Genomic DNA, 14891 nt, shown 5'->3' with positions numbered 1-14891 from the left:
TCACAACAGTCCAGAAAACCTCTGAGCCTCCAGTGCTGCTGATAAGTCCAGGACATTACAATGTACTGGGAGAAGAAGACGAAGAAGAGGCACAAATGGAGCAAGGTTCTTCATACATCATAGAAAATGACTCTGATGAGGTGGATCCTGACTCTCCCGTGTCCACAAAGAGATGGGGCACTGCAGGTGACAGCAGTGGAAGGAGAAAGAAGACCAGAAAGTTTAAGTGATCAGGATGCGGCTGAGACTAAGCTCTATTAATGTGAACAGTGTGAGGACTGGTAGCCGGCGGCAGGCGATCTACCAGCAATTGTCTGATGAGAGATCTGACGTCTTCTTCTTACAGGAGACGTATCTGAAATGTAATGCCCATGTGTATGCAGCCAAGAGAGACTGGAGACTAGGTCCATCATTCTGGTCCTTCGGGCTGGAGAGGAATGACGGTGTGGGAATCCTCTTTAATACCATGGATGTCCAGGTGGACAGAGTCCTGGAGATCTGTCCAGGCCGCTATCTGATGCTGGACTTTGTACTGGACTCCATCCATTATAGAGCAATAAACATTTATGCTCCGCAGACAAGAAAAGAGTGGAGGGAACTGTTTGACCGTATGAAGCCATATTGCTTTACCTCTAAAGTGTTTATATTGTGTGGGGATTTTAATAATGTGTCTTGTAATGTGGATAGATCCAGTAGTCACAAGAAACTGAGATATGATGAGACGTTTCTTAATAATATAGTCCAACAGGCCCACCTAGTAGACCCCTATGGTTCCCACCATACCAGTAAGACATACACATACCATAAGGGTGGTAATGCCAGCAGAATAGACCGGGTGTATATAAAGAGAGAGGCGAGATGCTCTCAGTACAGGATCAGCCCTCTGGAGTTCTCTGACCATTGCATGGTGAGCGTGACGCTGGATCTGGCCCAAGCTGTGGTCTGTGGAAAGGGGTACTGGAAGGTGAATAGCTCCATGATCCAAGATCCACGGTTCAGGGAGGCCTTCTCCACCTTCTATAACGATCGTAGGACCACCCAATGTATGTGTGATGACACAGCTGAGTGGTGGGAGACCATGAAAAGTGACATCAAGCAGTTTATTATACGAGCAGCCAGGAGACATAGTAATATGGATTATATGAGATACTCTGCCCTGAGACTGCAACTGAGCCGGCTATATAGCAGAATGAATGGTGGTGAGGAGGTGGATGGACGGAGCATCAGCCATATAAAGCAGCGAATGAGGGAGCTGCAGTATGATCACCTCAAGTCTCTCAAGGCGGAGGGACAGTTTGATAATTGGGGCGTTCATAACCCAGATCCTTTCATTGCCTGTAAAAACAGGGTCAGTAAGAAGCTAATCACTGGTTTGTTGGATCAGAATGGGGTGGAGCAGTCAGAGCCGGAGAAAGTCCACAAGATCATTGCTGATTATTATAGAGATCTCTATAAAGGGGCTAATGTTGATAGGGAAGCCATTAATGCCTATCTGAAGGGGGTGTCCCTACCAACATTAGACCCCACACAGGCAGATAGTATGGCCGGTCCCATAACTGAGGAGAAGGTGAAGAAGAGCATTGACTCCTTAAAGGCCAACAAGAGCCCGGGGTTGGACGGCCTGACCAGCGAGTTTTATAGAGAGTTCAGGGACTTATTAGCTCCAGACCTGGTGCAGGTCTATAATGATTGCCTCTCTGCAGGGAAGCTTCTACCGTCCCAGTATAAATCTGTTCTGGTCCTTTTGGCAAAAAAGGAAATCTAAAAGATATAAAGAACTGGCGTCCATTGTCTCTGCTGAACACGGATTATAAAATTCTGGCCAAGATCTTGTATTATCGGGAGTGAGGTGGCGGGTGAGCTTATCATTGCCAACCAGGCGTGTGGTGTGAAGGGTCGGACGATAGAGGATTCATTGTTGTTGGTGAGAGAAGCCGTGACGTACATGAAGCAGCACCATGTGGGGGCGTATATTGTGGGCTTAGACCAGAGTAAAGCCTTTGATAGAGTCCATCATGATTACCTGTATCAGGTGTTGTTACAGTATGGCCTCCCGATGCGGTTTGTGCAGTGGCTGCGATTTCTGTATGAGGAAGCTATAAGCCTGCCGCTGATTAATGGTCACTTGGCCGAGCCCTTTGTGATCATGTCAGGGGTGAGGCAGGGCTGTCCTCTCAGCCCATTGTTGTATGTTTTCAGTCTGGATCCTTTCCTCAGAAAACTGCAGGATCATAGAGATTTTACAGGGCTGAGTTGCCACCTCCAAAGTATGGTAGAGGAGGTAAAGTTCTGTGCCTATGCGGATGATGTGTCGGTTGTGGTGTCTTCTAGAGGTGACTGTGCGGCTCTACAGCAGGAGATCACAGCCTTCTCCCAAGTATCTAACTCCTCTGTGAACATGGAGAAGAGCGAGGCGTTGTGGCTGGGGAGTGACTGTGATGTCTTCTCTGTGCCCTTCAGAACAGTTCAGGATCAGATAAAGATTTTGGGAGTTGTGTTTGGTGCTGTAGATGATGGGAAGGTGAACTGGGAGGAGAAGCTGGTGGTGTGTGAGCGGAAGGTGCAGAGCTGGAGACACTGGAAGCTGACATATCTGGAGTAGATCCGCCTGCTGAAGACCTTCCTGCTCCCGCTGTTCCTCTATATCAGTGTGGTGTTCCCGCTGCCAGATATTTGCTCCCCAGACTTACCAATGTCTTCTTTCACTTTTTGTGGGGCAACAGGGTGAATGTGGTCAGGAGAAACATTGTTTATCTCCCTCACAAGGATGGTAGTCTCGCCATGCCTTGTCCGGAGCTCTTCTTTAATCTTTTGTTTCTCATGAAGAATTTTTCGTTTTGTAAAAATTCAGAGAAGGTGCCATGGTCTTGTTTGTTTAAGAGCCAGATCCAGCAGTTTGTGTCTCTGTGGTCGGTAGGGGACCCCATCAAGAGAATCTCAGGACGACTAAAGAATAATGTTTCTTGGTATGGTGTCCACATAATAAGTAAGGTCGTCAGATGGAGGATCTTGTATGATGACGTCAAGCAGCTTAGTAGGAAGGAGCTGTATAAGAATGTCCTGTCATCTCACTTCAGTGTACAGGTACAACTGAGGGGCGCTCCAAGTCTGGATGTAAAATGGGCTGTAAAAAACGTGCTCGATCCCAGAGTTCCCCCTCATATGAGAGACGTAGCGTGGCTGGCACTCCATGGTAAAATGTACGTTAGAGATAATCTAAAGTGCAGGAATGTATCAGACAGATCCTGTCCCAGAGAAGAGTGCCCCCATATACTGGAGACGATGGACCATCTGCTGTTAGAGTGCCCCTTCAGTATGCAGGTATGGGAGTCTGTGTCCTTGTCCCTAAAGTTGCCGCGCCTGGTGGGACAGTCGTATGGTCAGCTGCTATATGGAGACTTCCAACCTAAGCTCAGGGCGTATGACAGAAGCTCTCTGTATATAATAAATGTGGTGACCATCTACCATCTGTGGTGTGCGCGGTGCTGCCTGCTCATCAATAAGGAAGTCCTGTCCTGTGATACTGTCAGGTATAAGATCCTAGAAAGTCTCAAGGCCGTATATAAGAAGGATATAAAGGGGACCCCAGGGAATATGAACTGGAGGAACATCCATGTATCGGAATTTGTCAATGTTTGCTAATGCTATTGTTTAAGTGATGTAACAACATTTATCTCCTTTACTATTTATTGCTTTGAGATTTTAATGTAACATTTTTGTAATATATGGTTGCCAGTTTTTAAATAAAAAGATCATTATTGTAGTTATATTCTTGCACATAGGGAGCAGTATTATAGTAGTTATATTCTTGTACATAGGAGCAGTATTATAGTAGTTATATTCTTGTACATAGGGGGCAGTATTATAGTAGTTATATTCTTGTACATAGGGGCAGTATTATAGTAGTTATATTCTTGTACATAGGGGCAGTATTATAGTAGTTATATTCTTGTACATAGGGGGCAATATTATAGTAGTTATTTTCTTGTACATAGCGGCAGTATTATAGTAGTTATATTCTTGTACATAGGGGGAGTATTATAGTAGTTATATTCTTGTACATAGCGGCAGTATTATAGTAGTTATATTCTTGTACATAGGGGGCAGTATTATAGTAGTTATTTTCTTGTACATAGCGGCAGTATTATAGTAGTTATATTCTTGTATTCTTGTTAAATCTGGCATTGTACGATACCTATATTTCTCTGCTGTATCTGTGCATCATGAATGTGTTAAGGGGGGGGGGGTCCACTGAGACTCTTTAGCCCGGGGCCCTCAAAAACCTGGAGCCGGCCCTGAGTCTGAGCATAATAACCAAAAGATTGTAGCACAAAAATCGACATATCTTCCTAATATGGATGTTAAAATCTATCTAAATCGGCCTTAAAAACATTCCCATTTTGGACAAGCTGTGAATATGCTGTATGGCTAGGGCTCATGGCAACATTGGCTATATGGTATCAACTGCTACATGCAGCATAATGCAAGTGGAGCAGCATTACACCTGCAAGGTAACATGACAACTGGCAAAAAAGGTAAATCCAGTTGAGTTTTTCATCTTTTGCTTGAACTGGCGGGTCACATTGTGTTGCGATTTATCATTTATTTAGCTTAATTATATAGCGCCAGCATATTCCACAGCACTTTACAGACACTATTATCAATGTCCCCATTGGGACTCACAATCTAAATTCCCTATCGGTGTCCTTGCACATGTTGTGCTTGGTGGGAATTGAACCTAGGAACCCATCGCTGCATATATCAACAGCATAGAGCAATCATTGTTCAAAGTAACCTAAATATCTGAGAGATGCATGTGCAAAATCTATCTATCTTTAAGAATGGTTTTGTGCCCCAGAAAATATGAGACAACATATGTGGCTCAAACCATTCACTTCTATGTGGAAATTCCAAAATTGCAGAGCAAGTGGCAAGTAAAAGACATTTAGTAGTAATATTTTGAAAGGGGGTAATAGCATATACCTCAAAAAATGAAAATGTTCTGAAAATCATTGTAATGTACAGTACAGTAAAGAATGGCAAAGTATATTCATTAGTCTCAAAATAGAATAACGTTTTACTGTAAACATGGAGAGCCAGGAGAATATGAGAACACATAACTCATTGCACGGCTCACGTCACGTTACTTTGAAGTGTACTGTAAACATTAGCAAATGCATGAGTTGAGCAACGGTTTCATTTCTGAATATACCGAATGTTATGTCAATGACAAGTGTGCAAAGTACTTCTCTTTGGTAACTGATGTAATAACTCAACACTGTTTGCTTGTGTGACGACATCCATTTGAATTTCTAATTTTTTTATTTAAATATCACAGGAACAAAAGAAGTATATTTATATATGTCTCAGGTTGTTACATGTGACATAATGAATAGGATATATTATTATTAAACCAAAAAAGAGAGAAGTATGCCAGAAAAGAATGGATTTTATGAAAAATCGGCATCGCATAACAGTTGTTCCAAACTTCCAGGTGTTGTATGTCACATAAAATAAGAGACAAGACCCTAGACATTTCATTAAGGGAAGATCTAATACATAAAGCTCAAGTGTGTGTGTGTGTGTGTGTGTGTATGTGTATGTGTGTATGTGTGTATGTATGTCCGGGATTGGCATCCGCACCGTCGCAGCTACAGCCACAAGATTTGGCACAGTCACACGTCTGGACCTCGAGAGTGTCCTAGGCTATGTTGTGAGGTGAAATTTTAACCCTGCGCGTTCCAATTCACCAAACAATTTTGCCCCTATCTACATAATGGGGAAAAAGTGTATGTGCATCAAGCCCCGCCCTTCATTATGATGTCACAATGGTTGCCATGGCGACGATGATTCATCATAGGTTGCAATGGTGACGGTTATGTCATAACGGTTGCCATGGTGATGATGTCGTCATAATGGGTATATGGGCACGGGACTATGGGATGGCGAATATGTATGATGGGTATATGGGCACGGGACTGTGAGATGAAGGATGTGTGATGGGTATATGGGCACGGGACTATGGGATGGAGGATGGGTATGTGGGCACGGGACTATGGGATGGAGGATATCTATGACGGGTATATGGGCACGGGACTATGGGATGCCGGATATGTATGATGGGTATATGGGCACTCGACTATGGGATGGCGAATATGTATGATGGGTATATGGGCATGGGACTATGGGATGGAGGATGTGTGATGGGTATATGGGCACGGGCCTATGGGATCGTAGATATATATGATGGGTATATGGGCACGGGCCTATGGGATCGTAGATATATGATGGGTATATAGGCACGGGACTATGGGATGTAGGATAATTATAATTTACTATAACTGACCACAGTTAGTTACTAAGCCCGGGCAGCGCCGGGCTCTTCAGCTAGTTAGTAATAAATCTATTACAGAAGAACAGAAAAAAAGACCGTGAAGCCGGGGAAGGTCTGCCTCAGTCAGATCAAGGAGACCAAAACAAAAGCTGAAACAACATTTCAACTATTCTATAAATCACTGCAAATTAATGGTACTTTAATTTATCAACTACATTCAAAGTTGAGTTGTAAGGGATTGAGGTTTTCAGTAGTCCCTATTTACAGGTGCTGCCTAGGTATTACTGCTCTTTGAACACAGTTTTGAACATAGTTTTGAAGGCTGAAGGAAGACCTTATGTCCATCTATTTCAGCCTATTTTTAGTGCAGCTGTTCTGCATTGTTGATCCTGGGGAAGGCAAAAAACCCACAGAGTAGAAGCCAATTTTCTCCATAGGGAAAAAAATTCCTTCCCCTAAGCTGGGTCAACCATCTACCTATAATATTCTGTTATTCGTAACCTTCTATACTGTTACTCACAAGAAAAGCATCCATTCCTTTCTTAAACTCATTCAGTGAGTTGGCCATCACCACTTCCTCAGGAAGAGAATTCCAGAGCCTCACTGCTCTTACCGTGAAGAACCCTCTTCTATGCTGGTGCAGAAATTGTCTTTCCTCCAAACGAAGAGAACGCCCCCTTGTTCTTGTCTCAGTCCTTGGTACAAACAGTTCATTGGAGAGATCGCTGTATTGCCCTCTGATATACTTGTACATATATATTAGGTCTCCCCTAAGTCTGCTCTTTTCTAGAGTAAATAGACCTAATTTTGATAACCTTTCTGGGTATTGTAGTGAACAAACTCCATTTATCATTTTAGCAGCCCGGCTTTTGAACCCTTTCAAGTTCAGTAATTTTTTTCTTGAGCACCTGCGTCCAAAATTGCACACAATACTCCAAGTGTGGTCTGACGAGTGATTTCTACAGAGGGAGAATTATGTTTTCATCTCGTGTCCCCAGACCTCTTCTAATGCATCCCATGACCCTATTTGCTTTGATGGCAGCTGCCTGACACTGGGCTCTCCAATTTAGCTTCTTATTGACTAAGATGCCTAAGTCTTTTTCCATGTCTGATTTCCCCAGCAGTTTCCCATTTAGTAAGTAATTGTAGTGTCAGAGACACTGCACTACACTCGCTCACAGAGCCAGTGCGCGTGTCCTGAGCACAGAAGCAGTGCTAAAAGTTACCTGGGGAGCAGGGCAGCAGAGGTGACAATGCGTGCTTCAAGCTAATAGTGTCAGGGTTCAGTGAGCGCAGGAAAGTAAAGAGGCACAGGACCTGCGGACACTGAAAATGAGCAAGCTGGCACAGGACCTATGGTCATGTGACTGCAAGGGGGCGGGGCTTAGCGTCCTGCTTTCAAATATGACAGGACACTGTTATGATTGAGTCACCGTAGGAGGCAAAAACAGAAATGCTATCTAAGTCCAGAAAACCGGAGAGGTTGGCAGCTATCGGATTGCAGACCGGTGAACCTATCAACACAACTAGCAGTAGCCGTGGGGGGTTCCTACGATGCCCTAGACCCCTCGATCACAGCCGGAGAATTAAATAGCCTAAAGACAGAAAGGGAAATCTAAACTGCCCCAGAGCAGACCCCAAAGCAAAAGGCAGCCCCCCACATATAATGACGGTGAAGCAAGAAGAAAAAAACACAACACAGAAAGATAGACTGAGCAAAGACGGGTCCCAAGCTAACTAGATAGGGAAGGACAGGAAGGCTGCTGTCTGCAATCCGTGAAAAACCCTATGAAAATAAGAGCCAACAGACTGACAGTGAAAAAGGCCCTGAAGACACTAGGCTTCAAAAAGACTATGTCAGTACTCAGGAATTTTCTGAAGACAGAGCAACAGGCAAAAGAAGAATCAGCTCACCCCAGCAGGGAATGGCAGAATCCAGAAAAGCAAGGCAAACAAAAACAAAACACAAATGCTAAAAGGCAAAGCAGAAAACTTAGCTTTAGAGGAGCAGGAATCAGACTGGTTTCCTAGAAGTCCACAGAGAAATCACCCTCAGGGTAGAAGGGCGTCGGCAGCCTTATATCCAGTCCGTGACTCCACTCAGCCAGTCATCATCATTAGACTCAGGTGCCTGATAATCAGGCTCATTACCTTCCTTTACCAGAATAGGGAGTTCACCAGACCTCAGTGACGAAGGGGAAAATGAACTCACAACAGTACCTCCCCCTTGAGGAGGGGTCACCGAACCCTAAACCACGCCACCAGGGCGATCAGGGTGAGCCCGATGAAAGGCACGCACCAATCTTTTGGCATGAATATCAGAGGCAGAGACCCAGGAATTATCCTCCTGACCATAACCCTTCCACTTAACCAAATACTGGAGTCTCCGTCTAGCCAGACGGGAATCCAGTATTTTCTCTACCTCATATTCCATGTTACCTTCAACCAATACAGGGTCCGGAGGTGCCACTCCAGGAACAACTGGTTCAACAAACCTCTTCAACAAGGACTTATGGAACACATTATGGATATTAAATGTGACAGGGAGAGCCAAACAAAAAAAAGAGACCGGATTAATAATCTCCAACATCTTGTAAGGTCCAATAAATCTAGGCTTAAACTTAGGAGAAGCCACCTTCATAGCAATATTTTTTGATGATAACCACACCATATCACCAATCTTAAACTGGAGACCAATGGTCCTATGTCGATTGGAAAACCGCTGGGCCTTTTCCTGAGAGAGAGAGAACTTATCCACCACTTGGTCCCAGATTTGGTGCATTCTCTCCACCACAGTATCAACACCTGGGCAGGCAGAAGGCTCTACCTGCCCTGAAGAAAATCGAGGATGAAACCCAAAGTTACAAAAAAAAGGTGACATCAAAGTGGCAGAACTAGCTCTATTATTTAAAGCAAATTCGGCAAAGGGCAAAAATGAAACCCAATCATCCTGATCAGCGGAAAGAAAACATCTCAAATACGACTCCAAGGTCTGGTTTGTTCTCTCTGTCTGTCCATTGGTCTGAGGGTGAAAAGCAGAGGAGAAGGACAACTGAATTCCCAGCTTGGAACAGAAAGTCCTCCAAAATCTAGACACAAACTGAACTCCTCTGTCAGATACAATGTTCTCAGGAATCCCGTGCAAGCGAACGACCTGTTGCAAAAACAGGGGCACCAACTCAGAGGAAGACGGCAACTTAGGGAGTGGTACAAGATGAACCATCTTAGAGAACCTATCACAAATCACCCAAATAACAGTCATTCTTTGAGAGACCGGCATATCAGAGATGAAATCCATTGAAATATGGGTCCATGGCCTACTGGGGACCGGCAAAGGCATCAACAACCCACTAGAGCGAGAACAAGATTTAGACCGGGAGCAAGTCCCACAGGACTGCACAAAATTCCTGACATCATGAGACAAGGTGGGCCACCAAAAAGAGCGACTCACCAGATCTCTAGTACCAAAAATACCTGGATGACCAGCCAATGCAGAGCAATGAACTTCAGACATCACTCTCTTCTTCCACTGGTCAGGAACATACAACTTTCCACTGGGACAACGCTCAGGTTTGTCCTCCTGGAACTCTTGCAGAGCAAGTCTCAAATCGGGCGAGACGGCAGAAAGAACTACCCCTTCGCCTAAGATTGTAGCAGGCTTGGTCACCACAGGAGAATCAGCAAAGAAGCTCCTAGAGAGGGCGTCTGCCTTGACATTCTTAGTTCCAGGAAGAAAAGAGACCACAAAATCAAAACGTGTAAAAAACAAGGCCCACCTAGCCTGTCTAGGGTTCAAGCGTTTAGCCGACTCTAGGTAAATCAAATTCTTGTGGTCAGTGAGGACCACAACTTGATGTTTAGCTCCCTCCAACCAATGTCTCCACTCCTCAAATGCCCATTTCATGGCCAACAGTTCCCGATTCCCCACATCATAGTTACGTTCAGATGGAGAGAACTTTCGGGAAAAGAAAGCACAGGGATTCATTTTAGATGTTACAGGATCCTTTTGGGACAAAACAGCTCCTGCACCAATCTCAGAAGCATCCACCTCTACCTGGAACGGGAGTGAGACATCAGGTTGCCGCAAAACCGGGGCGGAGGTAAATCTTCGCTTCAGCTCCTGAAAGGAAGCAACAGCCTCCAGAGACCAATTCAACACATCAGCACCCTTCTTAGTCAGATCAGTCAATGGCTTGGCAATACTAGAAAATTTTGCTATAAATTTCCGATAAAAATTAGCAAAACCCAAAAACTTCTGGAGGGCCTTCAAAGAAGTGGGCTGAACCCAATCATAAATGGCCTGTACCTTGGCCGGGTCCATTTCAATAGTTAATGGAGACAAAATAAATCCCAAAAATGAAATCCTCTGTACTCCAAAAAGGCATTTCGATCCTTTGACATACAGGGAATTCTCCCTCAAGATCTGGAACACAGTCCGAATATGTTCCACATGAGAATCCCAATCCTTGGAGAAGATCAAAATATCATCCAGATAGATAATCAAAAATTTATCGACAAAGTCTCGGAAAATATCGTTCATGAAGCACTGGAAGACAGAAGGGGCATTAGTGAGCCCAAAAGGCATCACCAGGTACTCAAAATGTCCCTCCGGAGTATTAAACGCCGTCTTCCATTTATCCCCCTGCTTAATGCGGATAAGATTATATGCCCCCCTGAGGTCAAGCTTGGTAAACCAGCAAGCACCTCTAACTCTAGAGAATAGATCCGAAATCAGGGGTAACGGATACTGATATTTAATAGTAATTTTGTTGAGGGCACGATAATCAATACAAGGCCTTAAAGAACCATCCTTTTTGGCCACAAAAAAAAAAACCGGCACCTAAGGGTGAAGAGGATGGTCTAATATGACCCTTCTCCAACGCCTCCTTAATATAGGACCGCATAGCCTCGTGCTCGGGTACAGATAAATAGAAGAGCCGACCCTTGGGAAATTTACACCCCGGGCTCAGTTCAATTGCACAGTCATAACTCCTATGAGGAGGCAAGGAAGCAGACTCATTCTCACTAAATACATCATAAAAGTCCGCCAAATAGGAACATCATGCGACTGAGGAGAGGTGGAAAAAAACGTAGCCTCACTACAGGCACACCGACAACCCCAACTCACCACAGACACAGATTTCCAATCCAAGACTGGATTATGAATTTGCAACCAGGGAAACCCCAGAACAACGGCATCATGCAGACCATGTAACACCAAAAATCTGCAATTTTCTTGATGGTCTGGGGCGACCCGCATGACCACCTGGGTCCAAAACTGAGGTTTATTTTTCGCCAAAGGAGTAGCATCAATCCCCCTCAAAGGGATAGGCGTCTGCAGAGGTGTCATAGGAAATCCACAACGTTTAGCAAAATCCAAGTCCATTAGGTTTAGCGCTGCTCCTGAATCCACAAAAGCCTTAGCGGAAAATGTGGACAGGGAGCAGATCAGAGTAATTGCCAGAAGAAACTTAGGTTGAACACCACCAACAGAAAACGTGTGTGCAAAGCGTTTCTCTCGTTTAGGACAAACAGAAATAATATGCGAGGCATCTCCACAGAAAAAACACAGCTTATTACGCCTTCTGAACTCCTGACGTTGCGCCTTAGACAAAACTCTATCACATTGCATAGGTTCAGACGTCTGTTCTACCGGTGGCAACACCTCTCGTGCAATCCTGCGTTCACGTAAACGCCGATCAACCTGAATGGCTAATGACATAGAATCGTCCAGACCAGAGGGAACAGGAAATCCCACCATAGTATCGTTTACGGCTTCTGACAAACCCTTCCGAAAGAGAGCAGCCAAGGCATTATCATTCCACGTAGTAAGGACCGCCCACTCTCGGAACTTTTGACAGTACAACTCTGCAGAATCTCGACCCTGGTTCAATGCCAACAGGGTCTTTTCAGCCTGATCAATAGCATTAGGTTCGTCATACAACAACCCCAAGGCTTGAAAGAATGCGTTCACATTAGTCAGAATAGGATCTTCTGGTTTCAAAGAAAACGCCCAATCCTGGGGATCGCCACGCAGCAAAGAGATGACAATTTTAACCTGCTGCGCGGAGCTCCCTGACGAGTTAGGCTTCAAGGCAAAAAATAATTTACAATTATTTTTGAAACTCAAAAATTTAGATCGATCCCCAAAAAATACATCAGCATGCGAACGAGCAAGGTAGTCGGAAATTCCCCGCACTTCCGCAGCGAGCTGCTCCACACGATCAGACAATTGCTTTATCTCCATTGAGAGAAAAAAAAATTCCCCCTACGGCCTCAGAGATATAGAGGAAAGAATATACACACCTTTTTTTTTTTTTTTTTAAACACAATTCTTTCCTGCTATTGAGTACCCTAGGATCTGCGGTATGGCGGGTGATTCTGTTATGATCGAGTCACCGTAGGAGGCAAAAACAGAAATGCTAGCTAAGTCCAGAAAACCGGAGAGGTTGGCAGCTATCGGATTGCAGACCCCTGAACCTATCAACACAACTAGCAGTAGCCGTGAGGGGTTCCTACGATTCCCTAGACCCCTCGATCACAGCCGGAGAATTAAATAGCCTAAAGACAGAAAGGGAAATCTAAACTGCCCCAGAGCAGACCCCAAAGCAAAAGGCAGCCCCCCACATATAATGACGGTGAAGCAAGAAGAAAAAAACACAACACAGACAGAAAGATAGACTGAGCAAAGACGGGGCCCAAGCTAACTAGATAGGAAAGGACAGGAAGGCTGCTGTCTGCAATCCGTGAAAAACCCTATGAAAATAAGAGCCAACAGACTGACAGTGAAAAAGGCCCTGAAGACACTAGGCTTCAAAAAGACTATGTCAGTACTCAGGAATATTCTGAAGACAGAGCAACAGGCAAAAGAAGAATCAGCTCACCCCAGCAGGGAAAGGCAGAATCCAGAAAAGCAAGGCAAACAAAAACAAAACACAAATGCTAAAAGGCAAAGCAGAAAACTTAGCTTTAGAGGAGCAGGAATCAGACTGGTTTCCTAGAAGTCCACAGAGAAATCACCCGCAGGGCAGAAGGGCGTCGGCAGCCTTTATCCAGTCCGTGACTCCACTCAGCCAGTCATCATCATTAGACTCAGGTGCCTGATAATCAGGCTCATTACCTTCCTTTACCAGAATAGGGAGTTCACCAGACCTCAGTGACGGAGGGGAAAATGAACTCACAACAGGACACCATACAACAACTCAGAGTCAGGTAAAACGGAGGTCACACACAGTACCGGCAAACGAGGCACAGGAGGGACAAACAGACGGGTGGTCAGACAAAGCCAAAGGTCATACACAAGAGGGCGACGTGGTACCAAGGGGACAAGCAGAGAGAAGTCGGATCACAAGCAGAGAGTCATACACGAGAGGTAGCGCAGTACAAGAGGGTCAGGCAGAACTCGTAACAGGGACAGAACCAGATCACAACCAAGCAGGCAACAAGTTATCAGGCACAAGGCACACGTACACAAGAGGTCAACTAACTCAGCCGAGGGCAGGAGTATAACAGACACTGGACCAAGGTCCAGTGAGCACTAAATAGCCTCCTTCTGCCAGAGAGAGGCAGCACAATTAACCCATAGTCTAACCAGGACGGGTCAAAGCAAAATCCAGTCCTGGATCATGACAATACCCTCCTCTCAATGGGGGGCCAGGCGTGAAAGGCTCGGATCAATCAATCCGCATGAACTGATCGAGCAGGAACCCACGAGCGTTCCTCAGGACTGTATGCCTTCCAATGTATCAGATACTGAAGGGCACGACGGACCAACCTGGAGTCGACAATTCGTTCCACCTCGTACTCAGCCTGCCCGTCTACCAAAACCGTTGGCGGGGAAGATGATGATCCCCTCTGGACCTCACAGGTTTCAAAAGGGCCTTATGGAAAACATTAGGGATCCGTAGAGATGGCGGGAGACTCAACCGAAAAGCCACCGGGTTAACTGCTTCGGTAATTTCATAGGGACCTATAAACTTTGGTCCAAGCTTCGCAGAGGGGACCTTGAGCCTTATATTTTTGGTGGATAACCATACCTTATCCCCGACCTGAAACACTGGACCCACGGATCGTTTTTTGTCCGCAAAAATTTAAATTTGTCCTGGGCCTTCGTAATGTTATTCTGGACCTCCCGCCATACCTCCCCCCCCCCCCCAACCGCTGAATCGTCTCATCCGCCCCAGGACACCCAGAATTCAAACGGGAAAATTCTCCAAAATGAGGATGAAACCCATAATTGCAAAAAAATGGAGATGTACCCGTAGACTGGTTAATACGGTTGTTAAATGCAAACTCAGCCAATGGTAACACAGAACACCAATCATCCTGTCGGGCTGATGTCATACAACGCAAAATTTGCTCCAGAGACTGATTGGTCTGCTCAGTCTGCCCATTAGTCTCTGGATGGTAGGCGGATGAAAAGGACAGACCAATACCCAACCTCCTACAAAAAGCTCTCCAAAATCTGGACACAAATTGCACTCCCCTATCAGACACCACATTCAAGGGTACCCCATGCAACCGCACCACATGCTCCATAAACAATCTGGACAATGTT

The sequence above is a fragment of the Dendrobates tinctorius genome, unplaced genomic scaffold (genome assembly GCF_039654945.1).
Source record: "Dendrobates tinctorius isolate UK_male_01 unplaced genomic scaffold, ASM3965494v1 ptg000059l, whole genome shotgun sequence".
NCBI lineage: Eukaryota > Metazoa > Chordata > Amphibia > Anura > Dendrobatidae > Dendrobates > Dendrobates tinctorius.
This window is presented reverse-complemented; position numbering follows the sequence as displayed.